The 13,905-nt window shown below is 39.5% G+C and overlaps 1 protein-coding gene across 3 annotated transcripts in view; it reads right to left on the bottom strand.

The window, feature by feature from the left end:
* The window catches only part of hdac5 (histone deacetylase 5), a 216,657-nt gene extending 203,595 nt beyond the window's left edge, over positions 1 to 13,062 (bottom strand). For 2 of the 3 annotated variants that reach the window (XM_051936382.1, XM_051936385.1), the window contains exon 1: positions 12,844 to 13,061. The gene's annotated coding sequence lies outside the window, so the exon portion shown is untranslated. Of the gene's footprint in view, positions 1 to 12,843 lie in introns of all 3 variants that reach the window. The other variant, XM_051936384.1, reaches the window with a different exon arrangement.
* Positions 13,063 to 13,905: the final 843 nt, after the last annotated feature.

Below are 13,905 nucleotides of genomic sequence, written 5' to 3'. Positions count from 1 at the left end.
GTTGCAACTAAAATTAAACTTTCCTTTTGCAAAGGATATATGTTAGGCCGGGTTTACACCGGACGCTCAGAATGCTTGCGTGCACACATAATGGCTGCCATGCATTCCCAGTGCTCTTTTGAGGCGTCCTTTCAGCACGCCGGCAGAAATTAACGGACGTGTGTGGGAGTGGCAGTACCAGCAAAAATGTGGGTGGCATGTTTGTTCAAGCTTTGGTACGCGATGTCATCGTCACGGTTTATTATCAACATCTCCACAGTGACAGACATGCCTGTCAGAATGGCTGGAATCAAATCGCCAGCTCTTTGAAAGTGGATGTGGAAATGTGCAAGACAAAAATGGAAGAAAATTCGAGACAGATATATCTGTGCAAAGCAAGAAAATGTCCAAGAAAAGAAGCAGGGTTTTGGCCATTGCAAGAAAACACAGTGTGACAGCAAGAAGCTTTACGGCTCCAACAGGATCAATGTGCATGCTTTGGTGTTAAACAGATGGTTTGATGCAGTGAAGTAAATCATCAAACTTAAAATGCTGACAAACAATAGTATTCATGATGCTTTTCTTCGTCCATTTCTTACATTGGCAATACAATCTTGCCTATTCACCATCCTAATGACGTGATACACGCCATCTTCTATGTCGCTGTTGCCATCTTTTTCTGCACCTTCACAACACCATTGGAATGCAAAGAATTTTTATCTTCAACATATTTCTTCTCTTAACTTGCAACACGGCGAAACGGAAGTTTTCTCACCGTGATTTCTCGCACTGCCTCCTTTTCTAATGCTGCTATGTCCTTTTCGTAGCCTGCAGACCAAAACTGCACACAGTACTCCAGATGAGGCCTCACCAGTGCGTTAAAAACGTAATATCAACATAACCTAATCCTTAAAAAAAAATCTTTTTTTTTTTTTTTTTTTTATAATATTGTATTCCAAGATGCTATGCACTCATATAAAACAAAAAAAGTTGCAGGTAACCCTCCAACCTGTATACAGTATAAAGATGGGCTGATTAGTTATGGATCAACTTATTTCTTCCCTATGTTCATTCCAAAATAAATTGTAGCTTCCATAACTTCCATATTACTCAGCTCATAGCTGAAGTGCAAGGCAAACCTCACAAATGATATGCGATGTAATATGGTAGCAGAAGCACATAATCACAGAGATGCTGTGAGCAGGGCTGCTAAAACTTGACATTTCATTTCTCAAAGCATTGCATTTTTGCAATACAGTGGAACCTCGGTTTGCGAGCATAATTCGTTCCGGAAACGTGCTCGTACTCCAAAGCACTCGTATATCAAAGTGAATTTCCCCATAAGAAATAATGGAAACTCAGATGATTTGTTCCACAACCCAAAACTATTCATATAAAAATGATTAAAACAAAATATAAAGTAAAAATACATAAAACAAATTAACTTGCACTTTACCTTTGAAAAGAATCATGGCTGGTGTGAGTGAGTTTCTAAACTCTTGTGGGATTGCACCCAACGGGATGACACGCTGAAGAGCGTCCCAAAGCAATCGCAGTCTCCCAGCGCTATAGCAGTTCTCCGTAAAAGTGAATCCGAAAAGATCGCGGACATGCTATAAGCGCCTGCCATCAATGGGTAATACAAGGAACAAGGAACATTATAAATGTGCAGGGCCCTGCCTGACTGATGTGTCTGTGTATAAATAACGCGTCACACAAGACAGAGTGGGCGGGACCTATAAAATATCGCGCAGCCGATCCAATCGGATTTCGGTAAATGAGGTAACACCTAAAACATAAGGCACGAAAAATCCAATCGGGTACTGAGACGCGGAGACCAGCTTCCCCAAAGAGGTGGGATTAGTTTTTGTTGTTGTGCAAGTGTTCACTCTGAGGATGTCAGATTTGCGATTAAGAAGCTTGGCCTGGTAAAGTGTAAAGTGTCAGTCGTTGAAGGGGTTTTCCTAAATATACGAATTTTCATGATATTACAATAGGATGACTTTTAAAAGTAGATTTATTTTCGCGCACATAAAATCCATTGCTGGGGAGACGCCACACATACAATAATCAGCTGCACGCCAGCACAGATTAAAATACTTGTTGGGGAACTGCAAACTGCACAGTACTTGCCGGAGAGACGCCACAGCAAGCTAAAATAAAGAGGCAGGATAGGAGATGTTCAAACAGAAACAACTTATCAATCAACAGCCACAGAGGAGAGGATAAATGTAATATTAATTATACTTACTGTATTGTCATATACGTTTCTATTGTATTTTTATTATTATTTTACTTAAGGCTTCTTGCAAAAATATTTTTGACAAAAAAAAAAATTAAGACAAGAAACAGAATGAGGTCAAGGTCCTTGCCATTTAATATAGACTGTTCCTACTAATGTTTATGCACTACTGTTCTAGCACCCGTTATTGTAACGGGCTTAATGTCTAGTTCTTGAATAAAAGCGCACTTGTTTTGTTATAACTTTTGTGAAAGTTTTATCTGATATTTGGACTTCAGTCTTCACATACAGTGGTGTGAAAAACTATTTGCCCCCTTCCTGATTTCTTATTCTTTTGCATGTTTGTCACACAAAATGTTTCTGATCATCAAACACATTTAACCATTAGTCAAATATAACACAAGTAAACACAAAATGCAGTTTTTAAATGATGGTTTTTATTATTTAGGGAGAAAAAAAATCCAAACCTACATGGCCCTGTGTGATTAAGTAATTGCCCCCTTGTTAAAAAATAACCTAACTGTGGTGTATCACACCTGAGTTCAATTTCCGTAGCCACCCCCAGGCCTGATTACTGCCACACCTGTTTCAATCAAGAAATCACTTAAATAGGAGCTGCCTGACACAGAGAAGTAGACCAAAAGCACCTCAAAAGCTAGACATCATGCCAAGATCCAAGGAAATTCAGGAACAAATGAGAATTTAAGTAATTGAGATCTATCAGTCTGGTAAAGGTTATAAAGCCATTTCTAAAGCTTTGGGACTCCAGCGAACCACAGTGAGAGCCATTATCCACAAATGGCAAAAACATGGAACAGTGGTGAACCTTCCCAGGAGTGGCCGGCCGACCAAAATTACCCCAAGAGCGCAGAGACGACTCATCCGAGAGGTCACAAAAGACCCCAGGACAACGTCTAAAGAACTGCAGGCCTCACTTGCCTCAATTAAGGTCAGTGTTCACGACTCCACCATAAGAAAGAGACTGGGCAAAAACGGCCTGCATGGCAGATTTCCAAGACGCAAACCACTGTTAAGCAAAAAGAACATTAGGGCTCGTCTCAATTTTGCTAAGAAACATCTCAATGATTGCCAAGACTTTTGGGAAAATACCTTGTGGACTGATGAGACAAAAGTTGAACTTTTTGGAAGGCAAATGTCCCGTTACATCTGGCGTAAAAGGAACACAGCATTTCAGAAAAAGAACATCATACCAACAGTAAAATATGGTGATGGTAGTGTGATGGTCTGGGGTTGTTTTGCTGCTTCAGGACCTGGAAGGCTTGCTGTGATAGATGGAACCATGAATTCTACTGTCTACCAAAAAATCCTGAAGGAGAATGTCCGGCCATCTGTTCGTCAACTCAAGCTGACTTTGGAGTGGCCTAGTCAAAGTCCTGACCTGAATCCAATTGAGATGCTATGGCATGACCTTAAAAAGGCGGTTCATGCTAGAAAACCCTCAAATAAAGCTGAATTACAACAATTTTGCAAAGATGAGTGGGCCAAAATTCCTCCAGAGCGCTGTAATAGACTCATTGCAAGTTATCGCAAACACTTGATTGCAGTTATTGCTGCTAAGGGTGGCCCAACCAGTTATTAGGTTCAGGGGGCAATTACTTTTTCACACAGGGCCATGTAGGTTTGGAATTTTTTTTCTCCCTAAATAATAAAAACCACCATTTACAAACTGCATTTTGTGTTTACTTTTGTTATATTTGACTAATGGTTAAATGTGTTTGATGATCAGAAACATTTTGTGTGACAAACATGCAAAAGAATAAGAAATCAGGAAGGGGGCAAATAGTTTTTCACACCACTGTATTATACACTTCAACATTAAGTCATTATTACTATAATATCTCTCTATTATAATAAAAAAAATCCTGGGACGAGACGTGCATTTTTCAGAGTGATACTATCACGTCCCGTGAGACTTTGTGCTAAATGATTTAACCACACCCCTGGCCAGAAATAAAAGACAAAGAGTAGATGACAAAGTAGAATGTCGTAAAGATTTCAAAAATATTGGCTCGATACACGTGCAGAGCAGGTTGGAGATAATGAAAGTACTAAAATTCGAAAGTCTCAAAAAAAAATGATAGTAAAGATCGCATTAGTGCAAACAAACGGAAATTATTACTTGGTGAAATAACAGAACAGCGAAAAGAGATCAAATATATTGCTCAGATTTAAACATTAAGTTGGAGACTTGTAGATCGTCTAATTTGTGGTGCCATCAGGGAAAAGTAGTGTTTTTTCCAAATGAAGTGGTGTATCCGTGAGAATTAAAAGATTTGTTGTTTGATGAAAGTGAAATCCACATATCTGAGCGGCAGAGACGTAAAGTGGCTGGCGCATAGCGCTGGTCAGAGAGGTGGGGTGTTGGCGAGTGAAGCAAGCAGGGAGCAAAGCCCCCTAGAATGAAAAAAATTTATGTTTTAGTTATGTGTTCAGCATTTCTTGCCTCTTAAGAAATGTCATCCTACATTTACACAGATCGTTGAGGACATGAAATGCATACATTTCATGTGTGTTTCAAATAACGATATATTATTTTCCTATACAATTCAAATCACCTCACTCCCAGATGAATAGACTTCATCTGTGAGAAGTTTGTGTCTGACTTCAGCTGCCTCTGTGGGGAATGGGATAGCAGGCAGTGCCTGCGGTTGATTGACATATTTGCAAACAAAGGTGATATCAGGGTGTAATTAACGCAGAGATGAGGAGGTGTGAGTAAGACGAATGTGGCTCGGCACTATAAACATTTTCGCAAGCTTCGGGGATTCTAATGTTAAAACTTTAACGTAATGAATTTTGTGCCATAACACAGGAATAAAGCCAACCCAAAAACAAACTATTATCGCTTCAATGGTGTGGCGAGCAGTGCCACAGCATCAAGTAAACATCAGCAATGCTCAAAGGCAATTTAACTGTTCCAACTATGGCACATTTAATATCTAATTTCTACATGATTAAGCAGGATTTAGAATGTTGGGTTGGAATTTGAATTTCATATCTGTAACTGTATTTTTACTTGTGAAAACACTATGACTTGTAAGGAACTATGAATTAATTATATCTGCCATATGTTGTAAGGAACTCTGAATTAATGATATTTGAATATGAATTCTGACTGGTCAAAAATGTAACTACCGTATATATTCACATATAAGTCGGGTCTTGAAACCTGAAAAATCGATCATAAAATCATATCCCTGTTTTTTTTTTACATCTTCTTCCCTCCCCCAATCTTGCATCAGTTTCTCAGACGCATCGAATTTTGTTGCAGCAGCGAAGTTACCAATTTCTATTGCTACTTTTTGAAAAGTGTCATGAGAATCTGGAACAGACGACAGAGTCGTATAGCTGAAGTGAAAATCTTGGTGCTATTCTGTGACTGGATGAGAATTAGGAACAACTAATCAACCAGCTAATCAAACAATGTTAACAGACTAAATGGTGCCATCTACAAGTTACTTTGAGTGTTACAGTATCATATGCTTGCTTGGTCTTTAAAAGCACCTTCTGATGAAGCATTCACCTAAGTACAACACTATTACATAAACTATGTTAGATGTATGTAGGGGTAGTATGGAGGGATATTTGCTAGAGCTGAAATCGCACAGAACCAGGAAACTGTGTTTGAATCCTTGTTCGGTCCTGGTCCACATGGAGTTTTCACATTTGCGCCATGTTAGCAAGCAGGGGTTCTCTTAAGAGTATTAAGCCTTCCTCTGCTAGACCACAAGCAGCTCCAAATTGGACTGGTATGAATGAGGACCAGCGTGCCCCGTAATGCAATGTTACATAAAATCATGCAATCACTTTTAGGAGACAGTTACAGCCTACTCCTAGAATTCTCAAGAACACTGTTCTGAAAGTCAAAATTTAAATTTTCTACTGCATGAAATGTCAAAACACAAATTTAAAAGTTTGCATTCAAAATCAAACCATTAAAAATAAAGGGTAAAAATAAATTTACATGAAGGAAAATAATACAAGAAGACCACTAAAATTATTATTCTTGCAAGGAATTCTCTTGCATTCCACTTATTGCAGATCATCAACGATGATTAATTATTTGGCATTTCCCAGTTACATCAGGTAATATGTTTCTACATAGTTGGCCGCAAGTATGTGGTCAAATATGGGAGTGGACTTCTTATTGGAGAACAGAGCAAAGGTTGCTCTCCTTTTCCCCCTCCACCCCCTAGGTACTTAACTGCTGTGATGTCACAGGGAAAACAAGAAAATGACATATTACAGAAAACAGCATTATGATGTTTATGTATTACTACAATTCCTTTCCCAGACCAAACACACATTTTTAAAATTTTAGACAACATCCAAAACTGCAAAAAAATAAAAGTCCTAAAATTATCTGATACCTGTACCCTACTCTGTGGCTGCCATTGGGAGAAAATTCGACAACTACGCTATACTGCAAAGCGGCCAGTGCCAGTGCTTATGGTTAAAAGGCCTGCAAGGTGAGAGTAAAATAAAAGATACAGTCTATGCACATTTCATATTGGATACAGACGACCATACTTCTAAAGCTGCTATTACTGCCCTCTCTGTGCAAGTTGAACTGCAGCAATAGAAGGCAACACCACTTGAAATACAGACGACTCTCCTCCTTTCCCAATCTAAGCTCCTATCGGCAAAACCAAAACACACACTGTCTTGGAACTCACGCTTAACCCGATTTTGATATTATTACTATTTAGTTTTATGCTTGTAGCTTTTATTGTACTTTATCTTTATTGTCCCCTAGACGATTATTATTTTTATTTTTACAAGGTATTCTACCTACTTTTTTTCCTTTTAATAAGTATTGGTGCAAATTTCATTAAACGTTATGCAGTTCCACAGTTTTGACAATGTCTCTGGCAATAGAATTCACAAAGGGTAAAAATCCTCTCCTTTGCACCTCCTCTTTCATAGCTGCTGGGACAGGCTTCCTCCGTTTCAGCCTCATTACACTTTGTCACTCCCTGGGGTGATCCTGGAGACAGACGAGTGTAGAGAGGTTGAAATGCAAGAGGTGGTTAAGTCATTAACTCATTGGAGATTTGAGGCCCCTTTAAAAGTGTAAACAAAAATTTGACAACTGTAGATAGATAGATATCTGACAACAATTATTTTTTATTAATCGTTTCAGCATTACTCTGCACTATACTCAGATCAGTGTATGTTTTACCTCTATTATTTGCAAATATGCAAGTTTAATATTTATAGTGCTCCCATACTCATAGTCCAATACACATAAGACAGGGCACACATGCTGTTATAAAGCTTTGTTTTGAAAATCATGTTTTAAAAATTCCAGCCCTTGGTATTGCATATTAAGTTCTATAAAAAGCATCATTTTTTTCAGGCTGATATTGCACCTTAAAAATATTTATACTGAAAAACACCTTGGGAAGGAGCATTATATTAAATGGTGATCAATAAAACAAAGTCTGATTAATTTACTGATTGATTCGCCAGGGAAAAACAACTTCACCTAATTCGTATATAATTACTGAAAAATAATCTTTACTTAAAATACTTCTGTCTTTGGAAAATATAATTCTGAGAACTTTATATTAGAGAATTATAATATTAGTATTCATTCATCCATCATCAAAGCCTCTTACCCCAGTTTAAGGTTGTATAAAATGTAGTTCACCCCAGCAGCAGAGGGTACAATTGAAAAATGAATGCAAAGGGCAGCGTGTTAACTGAAGGGCTTCACACATCGGCACCTACTCATACAATGCCAATTTGGACATCTTTGATGTGTGGTGAAAAAGCTAAACTACCAGCAGAAGAACCAACATGAAACCACAGAGAACAAGAAAGCCCCACATGAGTGCTACCCAAACCAAGAATTGTTCTTAGGATTAATACTGCTCTATTAAAACTTTTCCAATATATTCTTATAAAGCCCCCATGCACTAACAAGCAAAAAGCATCATATTAATTAATTAATATACTGTAGTTGTACAATTATTTTCTAAATATGCTTTGTTCAGACTTTAAAAATACTGCTTTTGGTTTGCAAAGCCTTAAATAATAATCTCCTCTATCCTATATTTCAGAATGCCTGTCACCTTACACTCCAAATCGTACCCTTGGACCTTCAAATGAGTGTCTGCTTATAATTCCAAGAGCTAAACTTAAAAGAAGTGGTGAGGCGGCCTTCTGCTGTAATGCACCTAAAATCTGGAATAGCTGACCAATAGAAATTTGTCAGGCTAATACAGTGGAGCTCTTTTTAAAAAACTGCTAAAAACCCATTATTTTAATTTGGTTTTCTTATAGCTTCATTTTAGAATAACCCTGATATTCTGTATATGCATTGAATTATCATTTTTATCATGGCTCTACTAACCCCTACTTTCTCTGCTGTTCTTTTACAGTTTTCTGTGGTGGCGATCTGCACCACCACCACCTGATCAGGGCACCATGCAGTCCCTACACTGATGGATTCAAGGCCAAAGGTCCACATGACCATCATCATCTAATTCTTCCACGTGAAGCCTGAAAATCATGAGGACTGATTGAGATCATTGATGTTAGGTAGAATGCCCAGTGGGGGCTGGGTGGTCTCGTGGCCTGGAAACCCCTGCAGATTTGTTTTTTTTTTTTTTCTCTCCAACCCTCTGAAGTCACACACATTCACACTCTCAAAAAATTTGTAAGTGAAAATAGCTGGCTGCTTGTTTGCCCTACCAGAACATGTGCTGGATAATGAGAAGAATAAAATGAACACAAATATCTGTAAAATTCGACATAAACAAAGTCATTAAACCAACTTTGTTCCAATCCATTCATTTATCTATGCAGCTTGTTTACTTCAACTGACCCAACCCATTTAGTTTCAAATTAAATATTATATAGATCGTTCACTTGAATCAACTTGCTGTTCATTTTACACTATTTGTATACATAAATATTATTTAAGCTAATGTACTTCGATTGGATATAATTTTACAGTACAATCAATATTGTAAAATCTTCAGATGTGTGATATCCTGTGGTATCTCTAAAGTGAAATTTAGACGGAATTACGGTATGGACTAGTTCAGTCCTGGGGCACCACTGTGGCCGCAGGTTTTCATTCTAACCAGTTTCTCAAATATAGTTTAGTCTTACTTGTAAATGATGTAATTGTGTATTTAGTCTTTTTCTGCTTTTATTTTGCCTTCAGAAATATGTCATCATTTTCTAACCCAGTTATTCCCAAATAGGGTCGGGGAGAATATGTGCTAGTATACTTGCATAGATAAAAGTCTATAGATAGATAGATTGATAGATATGTGAAAGGCACTATATAATAGAGACAGACAGACAGACAGATGAAAGGCACTATATAATAGACAGACAGACAGATAGGATACTTTATTAATCCCAAGGGGAAATTCACAAATTTTGCCATATATTTAAATGTTAACTGTCTTTTACCATATCTTTTTTTAATTAACCTTTCCTGTGGAATTTACTCCCTTAAAATTGTATCCAACTCCTGCTGAGTAGTGATGAGCAATACAGACAAATTCACTTTTAAGCATTTTCTTATTAATTGACTCAAATGTCCTGAACATAAAAAGACAAACTTAAAAAGTAAGAAAAAGAACATAATTAATGTTACACACACACAAATACTTGAAAAATTACCCTAAACATTTAGCAAATCCATTTTGCAATTTCTAGATCGATGTAAAAAAAGGCAGATACTGGGAAATAGCATTTTATTTAATAAAGGTACAAGTCCAAGTATACGCAGAAGGTGGTTGGGATGAACAAGTGAGGTTAGGTAGTCTTTAGTTAGTAGTTAGGTAAACTTTAGGAACACTTAGTTAAGTCCTTCATTACTAATCAGCACAAAAATGAATGTAGCATTGAAGAAGCAGCTCTGCTTTAACATTCAGAGTCCTCTGCACTGCTCATCCCTAATTGTCAGTATCTGGATACAATTTAAGGAGCAAACGCCACATAAGTAAGGTGAATTTATATAAAAAATGGCAAAGGTAAATTAGGTGTTTAAAACTGTGACAAAGAAAATACATTTCTGAATTTCTTCTAAATGCAAATATCGTACTGGAGCCCTTTTCTGTATGCAGAACAAGAAAGGAAATAAGGCTACCTAAAGAATTAGACTGATGAGTCATATGAGTGACCCACTGACTTGTGAAAGTGGTTAGAATGAAAGCCTGCAGCCAAAGTGACACACCAGGACTGAACTTGAGAAAACCAGTATGGAATGGCCCATACTATGGCTTTTTTCTTTTCACATATTTTATTAAGAGAATTTTTTATGTAAGACACAGGTGCAAATAAGATCTAATTTTAGCTTGCTTTGCACGTCATTATTGTTTGGCTCCTCAGTAAAGAAGGAAAGAAACAATTAAAATGGAAGTCAATTAAAATCAAGGCAACAAAGTATTCCTATTATATTGAGTAAATTTGTTAATAGTGGAGAAATGTCTCTTGAAGGAAAACATGCAGCAACTTGCAACATTTCAGACAAAACTGGCTCCATTTCTTATGTTTTTTTTCCCAATTGGGGCACAGACAGGTGAAGTGACTTGCTCAGGGTCGCACAGTGTCAGTAGCAGTATATGAACTTACCACCTCAGTGTTAACCACTATGCCACACTGCCTGCAAAGATTAATTAATTAATCCTACGACATCCAAATACACAGAAAACAAAGCACCAATAGAAAAACCTTTGCAAACACTAGAAGGACATGAAAACTCTACACAGACAATATCTGGGCTGACGTCCAATCTCTGTGTCTATAATAATTACATTTACATAGCGGTTTGATAACCTACTCAAAATGCTTTACATAGACAGTGAGGAACCACTTCATTCACCACCAATGTGCAGTTATCAACCTGGATATGGCGATGGCAACCATTTTTGTATCAGTATGCTCACCACATCCTATCAGATGGTGAACAGATGAGAGACAGAGTTTGCCAATGAGGGACAGGTTATGATTAGGGGGCTGAATAACCAGGCTGTGGTGGGCAATTTTGCCGGGACACCCTACTCTTTTCAAAAGATGTCAAGGGATTTTTTGTGACCACAGATAGTCAGGACCTCAGTTTTGGGTCTCACCCAAAGAACTGCACTGGGAACAACACACGGACCACAGGATAAGCTCGCTCTGGCGTCCTCACCAACACCTCTTCCAGAAGACACTCAAGCGTTTTCCTAATGGTCTCGCATCCAAGTACTAGCCAGTTAAATGAGGGGAGGAGGGTTGGGAGCATCCGCTGACAGCGTGTTGCCGCACCCACCACACGACAAACCACCTGGATTGTGACCCAGAGTACAGCGGGTGACACCTCAGAACCACACTGGAACTGTGTGAGGTGTTTTCTACAGTGGCTTGAGTGCCAATCCTGCCACCATCCCTCCGGTGTACTTTTATTATCCCAGAGGGTAATTCATTAGTAACAGGAAAGTATAAAACATAAAGCACTGTAACATGATACACAAAAATAATCCAAGACAGAACAACTGACAACCAGTGTTATCACATGTGCACAGAATCACAATTTGTCCAAAAAAGAATAATTACTTGTAACTTTACACAAAATAATAGCTTAGAATTCAGTAGCACCCTACAAGTAAAATAATGCAAAATGCTTAAAGCTCTAGGAGTAAAAGAAATCCTAAATCTGTTCATCTTTACCCTGGGAGCCTAAATCCGGAGCTTGGTGGCAAAGAGCTGAAATTTTGGGAAAAAAAAGGCCGTAAAAGGGCTTATTGGTGCAAACCAATAATTTTACTTTTAATTTTTACAATGGGCCCAAACAGGCCTAGCTTGAAGGGGACTCCCTGTTATGGCGTTTAAGTGGTACGGCAGTGCTGGGTCATTACTAAGCACTGCGCCATCGTGCTCCCAGGACGTCCATACACACACGCCCACATCTGCACCCTCCTGATCCCCACTGAGTGTTCGTCAGTCAGATATTGCGAGATCGTGCCCGTCACGTTTTACCCATCAAAGACAGCTACATCGCGACCACGAAATGAAAAACCTTGGCGCTTCTTCTCCGCTGCAGGTCTCTACCGCTGTCCCTAACCTGCAAACCCCCCTCCCCCGTAAAGTACAACCTTCATTACCTTAATGCTCTACCCCTTGCCCGCTCGACTTTTCCTCTTCCTGCGAGTCTCTAGATGTCCACTTACAGCAAGTGGAACTTTTACCGCAGAGATGTTGACTCGTAGACGGAGCGTGCCCGCTGTGCCCGTCCGCAAAGCACCTTTCTTTCCGCCGCATTCGGACCCTGGCGAAACGCCGCCCGTAGAGCGGGAAAACGGGGAGAGCCCGGCGCGTGCACAAATCAAGTTCAATTTTGAATGGCGCGGCGGCTACGGTGGCGGCGTCGACAGCAGAGACCCTTTGCCCATCCCAAACATCACACCTCAGCAACCCACCCCTCAATCTGGTGCGCTATACGGCGGCGAGCCTGCGCTTCAAGTCACAGCCGGGTGCTCACAGATAAGACACGTCCCATTTATTTTATCTCACTACACATGAACAGAAAAAGAAGTGCAGCAAACATCAAGAAGAGGAATAAGAAGGAAAAGAAAAAACGGGGGACGCTCTCCCACCTGAATCGCGCTGACAACAGTTCCCTCCTGCACAGACCAATCTTGAGCGTCTGGCGGCGAAACAGGTTACCATGGAACGGGTGTACAAAAGGTACCGTTTCTTTATTAGGTTTGTGTGTGGTGTTTTTTTTTTTTTGTTTAAAAAAAAAAAAATCCCGTCACGACTCCCGTTCCTCCATCTTTGCAGCTCCTCCAGAACCAACAACAACATTCCTGACGTCACTCCCCCGTCACGTGACCCCCAGCCGCGTGCTAAAAATAGCACTTACAACCACTGAATAACCTGCAGCTGGCAGGACGACCGCGCGCCCGGCGCGAGCGAGCTTTTCCGGTGTCGCGCGCTCCCGCCCTCTGCGGCCACGCGCTGCCACGGGTCAGATCTGTGACAGGCGCTCACTAGTGACGGGAATGTCGATTCGCCTTACAGAGTCCGTTCTTTCTAACTACTCGTTTATGTGACACGATTCATTAATAGGTTAAAAAATAACACTGAGGGAATCTTTTGGAATGAATTGAAAATATATAAATTTTATATATAGCGTTTGGAGAGACACAGTCAGGGCTCCGCTAAGGTAAGCCAGGCCACCCAGGGACTAAAGGGGACGCTGTTGCTATAAACTTTTTCGGTTTTACCTGCAGCTGCTAAGGGTATGCCATGGACGTTCGCTGACCACGACCTCACCCCCACTCCCCAACCTAAGGTCCTGCCCCTTTCACCCACCCATATATTCATGGCCGTGATGCACGTTCACTTAGAAACCCGATTCAGGGGTAAATATCACAAGTAAACATAAAGCTCTTTATCAACAAAATTTTGGCGTCTGTATGGAAAAAATTAAGCAAGACTTGCATAGATGGTCAACCCTTCATCTCACTCTAGCCGGAAGACTTAACATTGTTAAGATGAATATCCTTCCTAAACTTCTCTTTTTATTTCAAAACATTTCAATATATATCAATAAATCGTTTTTTAAACAGTTAGATTCAATAATAACCTCATTCATTTGGAACTCAAAACACCCACGTATCCGAAGAGCGACCCTACAAAGACCTCAGGCAGAA

Source organism: Erpetoichthys calabaricus, chromosome 14 (assembly GCF_900747795.2).
Source record: "Erpetoichthys calabaricus chromosome 14, fErpCal1.3, whole genome shotgun sequence".
NCBI lineage: Eukaryota > Metazoa > Chordata > Cladistia > Polypteriformes > Polypteridae > Erpetoichthys > Erpetoichthys calabaricus.
This window is presented reverse-complemented; position numbering and strand designations above follow the sequence as displayed.